The sequence below is a fragment of the Tamandua tetradactyla genome, chromosome 11, assembly GCF_023851605.1.
Source record: "Tamandua tetradactyla isolate mTamTet1 chromosome 11, mTamTet1.pri, whole genome shotgun sequence".
Lineage (NCBI taxonomy): Eukaryota > Metazoa > Chordata > Mammalia > Pilosa > Myrmecophagidae > Tamandua > Tamandua tetradactyla.
In genome coordinates, this window is record NC_135337.1 from 27409422 (window position 1) to 27421524 (window position 12103).

The following is a 12103-nucleotide window of genomic DNA, read 5'->3' on the forward strand; positions in this document are numbered from 1 at the left end:
GATTATTGTAAGATGCTGGACTACGTCACTATGAAAATAGCTAGGTGTTGATACATGAAGTAATTGTGACCATCTTGCTCAGAGGGGTTGGTTTGCACACATAATTTCCTGATATCTCTGCTGCAAGTGACAGCTGAACTGTACTGCACTGTGCCCAGTTTGGCAGCAGATGAGGCTGTGGACCAGGTGAGACAGATGGGATGGGATGCGGCAAAGTGCACGGCTATGGCTAGTTCAGGAAGCTCTGCTAACCTGGGTTGAGGTTTGAACGTCTTACTCATGGGAAAAGATCTTTAAACTTCAAAGTTGTATTGCTGAGAAAATGTGATACACAGGACTAGGTTCAGATCATAAATGAATGCCAAAATGTACCAAAGGACAAGAATATGTCAAAATCATCATGCAAGACGGGTGAATGATAGGAGCTGTCTTAATTGGTGAAACTGATTTGGAAGAAACATCTGAGAAACTAATTTTAAACCAAATGAATCTTTCATCATATGGAGAAGATATGCTAGATCCAAATATTGATATAGAAGATTATTTTGACTAAAAAGGGTATTTCAAGAACAATGTAAAGTTCTAAAGAAGACATAAAAATCACAAGCCAATAAAATGAATGGCTGCACTGATTTAATGATGACTACACTGAAGTGAAAAATACAGAAATGTTAATGGCTTTACTGGAAAACTATGAAAAAAATTAAAATTCGAAGGATGAAAATCAGTTTGGAAAAATCATTTACGGGTATATTTTTCTAACATATTAACGCATATGTATTTTCTAACAAAATCGATCACTTATGGGGTCAGCAATTTAAGAAGTTATAAATTATTCATCTCTATATTTTAAGTTCAACATTCATTTTTTAATTTAGATATGGAGCAAATTTAGGTGGGTGGTTATCTACTTAGTCAAAATGTACACCAGTAAACCAGAACCTTGTAAACAAGTAAATCATTCCTTGGTGAAGATTATGAGATGTCAAAATAGGGCTGTGGTTTCAATGAGCTTATAGTTTTAAATTCTACTTAAAGATGTAGGAATATCTTATTTGATAATATTATTTGTATTGATACCTTATTCCTTTTTGGTTGGGCTGTTTTCGTAAATTGAAAAAAAAATCACCAACCTCATAGGCTGTCAAGTCTATTTTAATTCTTTTGGTTCCTCATTAGTCACGGTTATTTTCTACTTAAACTCCTGCATTACAAACCAAGGGACCAGCCTCTTCTATGAATGCAACATTTATGTAGATCCCATCTCTTTCATAAATGCCTCAAAAATTCCCTCCTCACATCAATACAACCACCTTCCCAAATTGACAACTCACCCACAAATCCTTTTAAAAATGATTTTCGGCTTACTTGGTTGGAATGAAATATTCTTAGACTGTGTGTGCTGCAACTAGGATAGGATTCTTATTGTTTTTTTTTTTTTTTTTTGAAGTAAGCAGACAGAAGATGTATTAGGGATGCACGTGAGAGGACATGCGGGCCGTCTGGCAAAGAAAGAGGTGAGAGGCTAGAGGCCCGGACACGGCGGAGCAATCTACTTTTATAGATTTTTGTTTCTTCCATAATGTTCATTAATTATTTTACTACCCTCTCCTATTCCCTCACCTGTGTATGCTTGGCTGCAGGTGAGTCACTCGGGCTCCACACGCCTCTGTACGTGACTCACTCATTTGTGTGGGGGGTGGGGTGGCGTTTGGCTTCCAGGTGCTATTTATCGCTCGTCTTCTTAGAGATAGCTTTCTTCTTGAGGTCTGACTCCTTCTGGAAATTTGCCCTTTGCTTATCCGGCCACTGCCCTAATTCTATCCCTGCTTCATATCCCCCCTCAGAGATTTCTCGCTTCCCTAATCATAAGGGAATTTGGTCCAGTGGTCCGATTTCTGTAGCTGCCTCAGCTGTCAGTGAGGTTGCAGGCTGGACTTGTGGGAGCCTAGAAGTCTCTGGCTATGCTATTGAAGGTGGCTGGTTGAGCTTGGGGAACAGGAGTCTAGCCTCTGGCGAGGAGGTCTGTTGTGAAAGGCTTCTAATCTGGAAGAAGCAAACTAGATAAGAAATTAGATTCCCAGTCTGAACAGAAGCAGGAGCAAGATGGAGCTCAGGGTATTCTCTAGAGTTTTTTTAGGAATACTGTTGGTTGGGGTTTGGCAAACTGTGGCAGTTTGCAATATCTGGCTGCAATTGCATAAGAAAAACTTCTAAAATGACTTCTTGACTCTATTTGAAATTTCATAGCTACTAAAATTTCATTTCCCTTTTTTTGATTAATTAATTTTATAATGCAAGGTCCAGACTCATCTTTGGGAGTCATGTCTTAATGTCTTTTAGACAGAGTACTCAGATGGTTAAGAAAAACTTTTTTATTAACTTTCATTAAGAGCAGACCAACAATTATTTTAACAAAATTCACTCTCCCAAACCTTCCACAACTTTCTATATCCATCTAGGGCTTGTAGTCAGCAATAACTACAAACAAAATGCACTTTCCCACTAGGAATATGTTAATTCACACAATTAACATATTGCAAGATTGTGCAATGAGGTGGTTAGAGGTCAGTAAGGTCTGCGGCTAAGGCATTCTTAAAGATATGGGGACTATTTTGAAGCGCTGAGGGCAGCACTGTCTAAGTGAGCAAGGCAGGGAATCTTATTTTTAGAACCCTGCCATTCAAAAGCAAATAGGTATTGAGAGTCAGGGTGAAGAGGGATACAGAAAATGCGTTTGTAAGATCTAGGGCTATGAGCTTGAATGAAGATAGGGCTATTTGGAAGGCTGACCCTGGGATGTCTTACACTGAGAGGATTATTTAATTAAGGGTTTCCATTGGGATGCCAGGAGGCCTTGATTTAGTACTAGCCAGATTTAATGGTCCTGAAGTGGCCCCCAGGGAGTGAAGAAGATCCCTCCCTAAAAGGGGGGTGGGGTGGGGCATTCAGGGACAATGAGAAATTGATGGGACGGTAGAATGTCTCCAAGCTTGCAAAGGAGAGAGGTAGTGAAAGTTCTAGTTTTGGCTTTATCATAAGCTTTAATAACTAGGCAAGTCTGATTATAGGTAAGCTCAGTGGCAGTTCAGGATAGAGTGGCTCCAGTGTTAATTAAAAAATTAATGATCCTACTAGCCATATGGAGTGTCACCTGAGGCTCTGCTAGGTTGATGGTCTGATGTGAAGTCAGCAGAGCCATAAGTAGCCTTGGACACCCTCAGTCTTCTTCACCTGCTATAAGCAGGGCTCTGGGGACTGTCCTGACCCCTTTCAGGAGACACTGCAGTCCCTGGGCCCAAAGTTCATGTTGGTAGCACTTGGGGCAAGGCCCCAATGGGTCCTGAGGTCAAGGGTCATCTTGAGGTTTCTGGCACTCTCTCTGCCCATGGTCCTCTGCCCCATAGTTGAAGCAAGGCCCTTGAGGCTTGAGGCCATGATTTGGGGGATCTCAAGTGGGCAGAGCACTTTTAGCAATGATTGCAAGAAGCTGAGCCTGTCTCTGGTCTTTTGCTTACCTCTCTTTGCCTTTTCTTCCTCCTCGGTCTTGTCTTGGTTAAAGACAGAAAAAGACAGTTTCTTGATTGTTAAAAACAGAAAAGGCAGTTTCTAACAGGTTATAAGTGGGAGTCTGTGGGCCTATGGAGAGCTTTTACAGCTTTCTCCAAATACTAGAAGCAGGTTGGCTGATGAAATGGGTGCCCATCAAAATTTGACTTTCCTGGGAATCAAGGCTTATATTAGTGTATTTTTTAGGGCTTCCACTTGCTTCCCCTGGAACAGAGCCAGGTTTTCCTATTTCTCCTCAGTGCTCTCCCTTAGATTACTACAATTAACTAGCTTGGTAGTACATTTTCTCATGTCTTTTTAGCAAACAACTTTTAAAAGGGGGTCATTAGGAAGACCGTCTCCTCTAATGGAAATTGAGACATAGGCATAAGACAAGTAACAAGACCTTCTCAAGCCCTTGTCCTGATAGAGAGCTATAAACATTTGGGCATAGGGAATTTCTGATTACTTTCCTTGTCCCTTATAAGTCGTAACTGAGTGTCCCATGGAGGACTAGGCTTCCCCATCATTTACTTTACATTAACTGTTGGCATTTCCCATTTTCTTTGGAAAAGGAAATAGAAGAGCTTACAGATACAGATCAGGTACTCTAACCCCTGCCCTTGCCTGGAAGAATTCCAGGACAACATCTGAAGGAGCTAGGGACTGAAACCCCTTTACTTTCTTGAGAGATCTGGACCTATGCCTCTGGTGGGTTCCCAGATATAGGTCAGAGACTTTAACTACAAACTTGCCTGAAAGAATTCCAAAACAATGCTCCTGAGTAGTTGGGGACTCAAACCCCATACCTTCCTGAGAGATGCCTGAACCTACACTACCGAGGATACCTTTGTCCTCTAGCTTCCTGTTTTCTGAGGCTAAAAAATGAGCATGCTCTAGAAGGAAAGTTTTATATTCAGCCACAATGGGTCCCAATAGAGGCTAAATGATCAAGACCTAGAGGGGAGATACTCCCATTGGAAAATACTCAATTCCCCTAAGCATAGACCAGAGGTGAGTCCCTATAACTTTAAAGATAATACCTTGTTTGGTACAAGCATCCTTATCCCAGAATCCTGTGTTACAAATGATGGACTATCTCAGAAGGCACTGAAAGCCAGGGGAGAGAAGGAGATTCTCATGGAGGCAGGAGAGAGGAGCTCTGCCAAAGAGGCAAAAAGAGGAACACAGACTGCAGGAGGAAAGGACTAAGGGGCAGGCGAGGATCAAGAGGTGGTCCCCAGAGGGGAGGAAAGGAGAGAATGTGGGGAAGTCTGAGAGGGAAAGAGAGAGAGACTTGATTTGGCTTCGCTTGGACTCCTGAAGCAACTCCTCGTCAGGTCTTAGGGGCTGCCACCCTGAGTCTCCTTGGATCTGCATGGCATGGAAATGGGCTCCTGCCACCTCCATGGAGGGAGCCAGAGACTCAGTGAAGACCGAGTTTATGCCCTGGGGAAGGCAGATCAGAGTCCCCACATTCTTAGAAACACTGAGTTGCATGAGGATATAGAAGAGGATAGCAATGAACCAAGAGAAGAAGTTAAAGCATGTGACTAAGCCTCCTGGTCATTAGCCATGACTTCCCAGTCCACATGGTCAGAAAGAAGTGCCTCTTGGCTACCTTGCCAAAATATGTTGCCATATTAAGCTGACAGGTTCTTGGCCATGCTGTGAGAAAGAATTCAAAAGCTCAGCACGTATAGAATAAGCAAGTAGAAATATTCAGAAACCCATATGAGAGGACATGCGAACACTTTGGCAAAGAGAAGAGATGAGAGGCCAGTGGCCTAGGATGGCATTTTCAAGCACCCCTACATTCACCTCTTTTCCAGTAGGAATAGCTCACCAAAAGGAAGTAGAGAGGGGTGCACGAGTGGGTCAGTGGTAGAATGCTTGCCTTCCATGCGGGAGACCCGGGTTTGATTTCCAGACCATGCACCACACACAAAAAAGGAAGTAGAGGCAGGCCATTTTTGCTAATATTCAAATCTTGAGTCTACAGCAGGTGTCAGCAAACTTTTTCTGTAAAGGGCTACATGGTAAGTATATTACACTTTGCAGAAATAATTCCCACCACATTTATTCACTCTTGTAGCATAAGGTAGCCATAGATAATTGGTAAATGAGTACGTGTGGCTGTGTTCCAATACAACTACATTCACGGATACTGAAATTTGAATTTCATATAATTTGTACCCATCACAAAATATTATTTTTCTTTTGCTTTTTTTTTAACAATTAAAAAGTAAAACTCTTCTCATGGTTCTATAAAAAATGGCGGTGGGCTAGATTTGGCCCGTGGACTGTAACTTTCTCACTTATGGTTTAGAGACTCACTCCCTTCTTGCTTAAATCATACTTCGCTCAAAATTCCCATTCTTTCAATTTTGCATTACATGATTTTTATGTTTTGTTCTTCTTTTTTTTTCTAACTTCGGGACAGGTTAGAAGGCCCTTAGAGGCCAGCAACATTATCACATTTATACTTTAATCTTCAATGTTGTCTAGTAGATGATTAATGGATATGTAGTTAAACAAATACTTATCAGCTCTGTCTTTATTAAAATCCCATTTACTACGGACACCATGTTTTGTAGACATTGCTGAGGATTTTGCTAAAGCAGTAGCTCTCCCAAGGTATAGACATATGTTTTGTTTTTTGTTTTGTTTTTGCGTGAGCAGGCACCAAGAATCGAACCCGGGTTTCCAGCATGGCAGGTGAGAACTCTGCCATTGAGCCACCATCACACCACCCTAGACATGTGTTTTTGGAAAAAGGTCTTCCCGTGATTCATCTGATTACTCCATATTATTTGCATATAAATAGCTTCTTACCATTAGTTTTGAGTTTGTGCAGGCTGCTGCTTCTGTCTATACTGCTTGTCTCTCTCACTGCATTTCTCCCCAGCTAAAACTCTATGACATTCAAGATCCAACTCAGATATCCCCCATATTCTCCGAGTGGATTTCTGTATTGCTATAGTATTTGCCTTTATTTTCCATATGACTCCCATATATTCACTAACTGCATTTTTTGGTCCTTAAATTAGGGTATAAACATTTCTTCCTTCGGTCATCAATGTCTCTCCATCTAGTTCAGTGAGTACAGACGAGTACGTAACACCTGCTTGTGCAGCAAGAACAATGAACAGCTGTACAACGCATTTAAGAGAGGTGAACATTTTTTTCAACTTATATCCTGTACTTTTAATGCTTTTTTCATGTAAGTTGCTGCTTTATTTTTCACTATGCTACTAATTTGCCATCTATCTCCATTCTCGGAAAGCCATGACGCCTATTCATCACCTTCACCCTAACTTTCAGTCCTAGATTCTAACATGTTCTAGGGAAAGTCCTTCTTTGTTCCAGGTTCTCCAATTAACTCTACTTTCTGTTTTGACTGCCCCTCCTCTTAGATCCCATTTTAACCCTCACACTTCTTCTTCAGGGTGGATGGCAACATAAACAAACAAGGAAAAAAACTCAAAAGAGGGAAGCCTAAGAAAAATAATCTGTAGGTACAAGGATTTTAATATGTCTATATTCTGTTGCATTCACTTTAGCTGTGTGACTGAATTTGTTATTGATCAGAAGGAGAGCGTAGAGTAGGATTTCCCAAAGTCGCTTCTGTTTTCTCCAGGATAAAGAGGGTAAGCCACAGAAATAGCATTCATCTATTCAATCATGCTTTGTACCATGATCAAAAAGAACCGTTATTCTTAAACCATCTTACCACTTTTATTTGAGGAAGGGGTCTGGACATAAAAAGGCTAAGAAGCTTTTAAAGTACCTAGTCCTCATGAAGAGAAAAGTTTATTTCTAAATTCTGGTAGATTTCTGCCTAAGCAATTTTATTTCTCTGATTGGTCATATTACTCTTTGAATGGAGCTAAGTGCAAGGGTACCCAGCCCTTGTTCCCGCAGACCCAGTCTGAGGAATTACAACACTTAGCCTCCTTTACAGAAAGTGTCTCTAAGTAAGAAAAGCCATAATTTGGTAGAGCTACTAATTTTCTTTATTAAATAGTATATCTTACCCAAGGTACTTCTACAACTGAATGGCCCATGGGTACATGGATTTAGCTAAACTATTGCTCAAATCATATGTCTGAACCATAAAAAATACAAATAAATATATTTATACATCTCTATTTACTTGCACTCTAATTTGATTAGCATTTCAGATGAATGCAGCCTTTGGTAGTAGCGTGCTGCAGAGAACTCTAACCTAGCCACATAACAATTAAGTACATTTCTGTATAAATTGCAATATTTAGTTAAATAAATTAAGGTCCCACCCCATAGATTAAAAGGACATAATGTGCTTAATTATATTGTGTGTCATTGGATACTTCTCTTTTTTTTTTGATTTTTTATACGTTTATTATTCCCCCGAGGAGGGTGCACCGTCCCTGGAAGTACTGCAATGCCAGGTCGATGCGTGGAGTGGACGGAGCAAGCTCCTATTTCGTCTCCCAACTCCAAAAATCCATTTAATATATTGTCCTCAGATAGAGGACATACTTTGGATACTTTTTAAAGGACTTAGATTTTACAACATTTTCTGTATAAGAGGTAGAATAGAAAAAGGAGGTTATTTTCTCTTGGGGACAAGAGAAGAGTTGAAATTTGAACATTTTCTAACCTTTAAGAATCTATTGTAGAGTTGGTTTCGCTAGATTTTTTGAAAGGCAACCCCTATACCATACTTATAACATGTGGTTGTTAGTTGCTTTTGTGGAGGATTAGCCAGGGAGACCGTGAATTCTTTATGGGCAAAAACAATATTTTAATTATCTGAATATCCCCAGTACCTAGTACAATATCTAGCATGTAGATATTCAAAAATATTTGAACATCAGATGTGCTATAAAAGAGTGCAGATTATTGCATGGGGAAAACAACCAAACACTCAAATCCATGCTACTCCTTGTGACAACATTAAGTGCTTGCAGATTTCAAATAAGAAAAGCATGCATGCTGATTCTAATCTCATTCCGAAAGCTCCAGGATGCCATTCATTTCTATTTGAATAAAACCAAGATAGAGTGATACTTATAATTGCCAAAATATGCACCACTTTAATTTGATTTTTATGTATATTTTGCAGGTTAAATATTAGAAAGTCACCAGGTCCCTTTTCTCTTAATCTTCCAATCTCATATTTTTTTCTGGGTGATTTCCTTACTCCTTCACTAACTGAAGTGATGCTTTGTCAGTGTCTTTCTTTTTCTAATATTTCCTGGAAACATCGCAATTTCTTTATCATTTTAGAGATGGATCAAGAAATCATCCTCTCTCTCCTCTTTCCATTTCTTTCTAAGAGGACATACAAATGTTTGACCATTTATTACATACTAAATTCACAGTTCACTCCATTCTTCACTTATTTCTGGGTGTTGGTCTGCTGGCAAGAATGTCCCATAGTCCTGTCTATAGAGGCATTGCATTATATGTCCATACTGCATGCAAAACAGCAGGAGAATTATTAGAGTATAATTATGACTCACTTTTCAATTTTTATTGAAACACACCAACCTCTCTTGAATATTTATTCAACAAATTTCTTATGATACTCTGACGTTTTAAAATTATTATCAGGATTTCAACTGTAAAGCTGTTATTTTCTCTTCTGCTTTTGGACCTCCCCATCTTTGGCTGCTTCTTCCATGCGTTCATCCTCAGATGTCAGCCTTGTTGCATGGCCCTGCCCTTTGCATGGTCTCACTGGTGACCTCATCCAGTGTCGTGGTTTTTACCATGACCCACATCTCCTGGTTGGATCTGTCTCTAAGCTTCAGTCTCCTATCCACCTGCCTACTGAGCAGCTTAGTTACCTTGAAATCACAAGAAACTCTAGGAAATACCCTCTGAAGAATACATAGCAGGCTATGACATTGGCTGTCTCAGGGATGTAGGAGTGAAGAGAAACAGCTTTGTTTTTTTTTTTTTTTTAATACATTTCTTCCTATTTTATTTAACTTTTTATAGCAAAAAGTGCATTTGGGAAATTACCAAATAGAGATGAAGAAGAAGGAAGAGATGAAATATCCTCTTACACCTGACTTCCCTGCCTTCGGTTTTATTCTACTCAAATCTATGCTCCATATAAGTGATCATTCTAAAATGCACATCTGATAATTCCGCTCTTCTCTTTAAAATTTACTTTCTTCTGATTAAATGATACAACTTAGGATCTCAAAAATAAACATCTTTGACCACAGGCTTTCCTGCCTGTCCAGCTTTATTTCCCGTTGCAGGCTTTGCCTTGGCTTTGTTACCGTAACAACCACATTTGCCGAAGTCCCTTACATACTCCAAGCTATGTCTTGCCTCCATACTTCTGCCTGTGTCTTCTCCTAGTAGAATGCTAAATATCCTTTAGCTGGACTCAAGTACCTTTTCCTAAGAAGTTTTCCCTGACTATTCTCCCTGATTTAGTTTGTCAGGGATTCTATGACAAATACCAGGGACTGGGTAACTTGAGCAACAGGAATTTATTAGCTTGCTGTTCTGGAGGTGAGAAGTCTGAAATCAAGGCATCCACAAGACCTTCTTTATCAAAAGTCTTTTACATTCTTTACAGCAATCCACCATCACATGGCGATTTCTCTCTCTCTCTCTCTCTCAGGCTTCTCCTACTTTTGGTTTCTACTTGCGTGTCCAATCTCCGTTGCTTATAAGGGTTTCAGCCATAAGGGATTAAGACCCACCTTCATTCAGTTCATGCACACATTACCTAATTAAGAGCATCTTCTAAGTTTCTATCTACAAATGGGGCTCACCTCTACAGTAACATGGATGTTAAGACTTGATCCTGTCTTCTGTGGAGTATATACTTCAATCCCCAACATTCCCCATCATCCCACCCATGTATCTTCTGTGTTTTCCGTAGGAGGCTAACATAGTAGTTCTCAAAGTGTGAATCACAGATTTTTGAGTGTTCTCATAATTGTTTCAGGGGTTCCATAAGTTCAAAACTAATTTCATAATACTACTAAGACGGCATATGTCTTGTTCACTGTGCTGACATTTGGACAAATAGTACAAAAGCAAAAGTGAGCAAAACTGCCATCACCTTAGCAGGAACCAAAGCAGAGACACCAAACAGAACCAGAAGTTGTATCTATCACAGATATATTCTATAAGTAAAAGGAAAAGACATTTTCACTTAATTTTCTTGATGAAGCTGAAAAAATTCATTTTATTTAATCTCGACTCTTGAGCGCACATCTTTTCAGTATTTTGCATGACTATATGGTAAGCATACATAAAGCACTTTGCTGAAAGCTGAATTAAATGTTTTGTTTTACGGAAGTCATTTTGATCTCAAAATAACACCTGAAAACTATGTTTACTCAGAACAACATATTTGGAATAAGTTTTCCACAAAATGAATGAAGTAAGCTGATTCCTTCAAGGAAAACAACAAATATTATTTGTTATTATTATAAAATTTGAGCCTCCAAGTAAAAATTCAAATTTCAGAAAACTCTAATCTGTTTTGAGCTTGATACATGTTCCTGATAACTCATGCACACACACACACTGATACTACCAAACTAACAAATTTGTATCATTGGCTCCTTCTTCCAGAACTCCAGTTTCATATATCCACTGCCTACTTTACATCTCTTCTTGACTAGGCAGCTCAACTAATAGGCAACCCAAACTTAATACGTTCAACAATATGTTTCTTGTCTTCCTCCATAAACCTGTTTCTCCCACATTCTTCCCTCACTCCATAAAAATCAACTCCATCCTTCCAGTTCTTCAAGCCACAATTTTGGTATCACCATGACACCATTTATTCTCTCATATCCCACATCAAGTTCACTAGAAAGTTCTTCCAGTATTAAACTTTGAAGTATATTCAGAATCCAATCACTTTTCAAGCCAACATAACTCTCGTCTGAATTATAGCTGTAGACTCCCAGTTGCTGATCCCACTTGCCCAACCACTTTTCAAGAGGTGCAAATTGCTGCCCATTTCACTCAAGGAAGGGTCACACACTCTCTAGTGGTGACAAAGCTCTACAGAATTGTGTTTCTTCTGCCCTCATCTCCAACATTCCTTACTCTGCCTGGAGCATTGTTTCCAAGGATAAACTCCTGGTTCTTTACTTCTTCTTTGCTGCTTCTCCTATCTGGCTCTCCTTAGACCCTTTCTCTGATTTGTTCTGCTCTATAGCACTCATCATCATTTGACATACTGCTTTGGTTTGCCAGAGCTGCTATCACCAATACCACCCAGTGGGTTGTCTTAAACAAACGGAATTTGTTGGCTTGCAGTTTTGAGGCTAGTAGTTCAAAATGTAGATACCATCAAAGCTTGCTTTCTTCTTCTAAAGACAGTGGTGTTTTGGTGCTGGCTTCAAGATATCATTGGGGTTCCTTGGCTTTTCCGTCACATGGTGATGTCTTCTCCTTTCTCACTCCTGTGACTTCCTGCCTTCTTTAGAAGAACTTTAGAAATCCAGATTAAGATTTACCCTCATTTAGACTGATCATACCTTAACTAAAAATTACATCTTCAAGAGGTCCTATTTACAAT

General features: G+C 39.6%; 1 non-coding gene across 1 annotated transcript; it reads right to left on the bottom strand.

Annotated features, from left to right (window-relative positions):
• Window positions 1–7945: 7945 nt before the first annotated feature.
• LOC143651137 (U2 spliceosomal RNA) lies at window positions 7946–8135 on the bottom strand. Its single transcript, XR_013159872.1, has one exon. It is a non-coding gene; the product is annotated as a U2 spliceosomal RNA (small nuclear RNA).
• Between the last annotated feature and the right edge of the window lie 3968 nt (window positions 8136–12103).